Below are 1220 nucleotides of genomic sequence, written 5' to 3' on the forward strand. Positions count from 1 at the left end.
AGATTTGTGAGAGGCCGCCTACGCAAGATTTGACGGTATGCTAGCCCCCGTAGGCCGCCGGCCACAGTCGTAGACGTGCGAAGAGCAATCCGCGTAGAGGGAAGTGTTCATATACTTCTCCATCACAAAAAATTATGAAAAATTACCATCAGTCCTATAGCACATGTGCCCACGTTGTGTAAAAAACTCATGATTTTATCGCGCTCCAAGTATTTAATAATATTCACGCTGCATCGTTACCGCAGAACGTCTACTACCGTTTCATTGCCGTCTGTGAGGGGGGGCCACAACCCGGAGATGCGTGCCGCCTCTTCGGACATGCCACAACACCACCCGCATGTATGAGGGGCCGGTACGACCCTTCGGTGGCATTGCTACCCCCCAGGGCCCCCGTCCCGCCTAACCCTGTAGCGTTTGACCACGGGATCTAGCCCTTTGACTTTGCACGGACGGGGATTTGACCAGTGGACCTCTCCACCCGGTTGTGTTAGGTCGGCCCAGAGGAACACTTTCGAGCAACATCCGGGCCAAACCCACAGCTACATCCACTCCGTGTAGACCCGACGCGTCCGTTTCCCCCCTCCAGGTGCCGGCGGCGGCGACGTCCGTGAGGGGGGGGGCACGCACCGGAGACGCGTGCTGGGCGTTTGCAACCGCCTCAACACTTCCAGATTTGTGAGAGGCCGCCTACGGAAGATTTGACGGTATGCTAGCCCCCGGAGGCCGCCGGCCACAGTCGTAGACGTGCGAAGAGCAATCCGCATAGAGGGAAGTGTTCAGATACTTCTCCATCACAAAAAATTATGAAAAATTACCATCTGTCCTATAGCACATGTGCCCATGTTGTGTAAAAAAACTCATTATTTTATCGCGCTCCAAGTATTTAATAATATTCACGCTGCATCGTTACCGCAGAACGTCTACTATCGTTTCATTGCCGTCCGTGAGGGGGGCCACAACCCGGAGATGCGTGCCGCCTCTTCGGACATGCCACAACACCACCCCGCATGTATGAGGGCCCGGTACGATGCTCCGTTGGCATTGCTACCCCCTCAGGGCCCCCGTCCCGCCTAACCCTGTAGCGTTTGACCATGGGATCTAGCCCTTTGACTTTGCACGGACGGGCTTTGACCAGTCGACCTCTCCACCTGGTTGTGTTAGGTCGGCCCAGATGGACACCGGGAAGCAACATCCGGGCCAGGCCCACAGCTACATCCACT

The 1220-nt window shown here is 55.9% G+C and overlaps 1 protein-coding gene across 1 annotated transcript in view; it reads right to left on the minus strand.

Annotated features, from left to right (window-relative positions):
• The window catches only part of LOC123049936 (uncharacterized), a 2969-nt gene that overhangs the window by 286 nt on the left and 1463 nt on the right, over window positions 1–1220 (minus strand). The window lies entirely within an intron of this gene.

The sequence above is a fragment of the Triticum aestivum genome, chromosome 2D (genome assembly GCF_018294505.1).
Source record: "Triticum aestivum cultivar Chinese Spring chromosome 2D, IWGSC CS RefSeq v2.1, whole genome shotgun sequence".
In the NCBI taxonomy this organism is placed as follows: Eukaryota; Viridiplantae; Streptophyta; class Magnoliopsida; order Poales; family Poaceae; genus Triticum; species Triticum aestivum.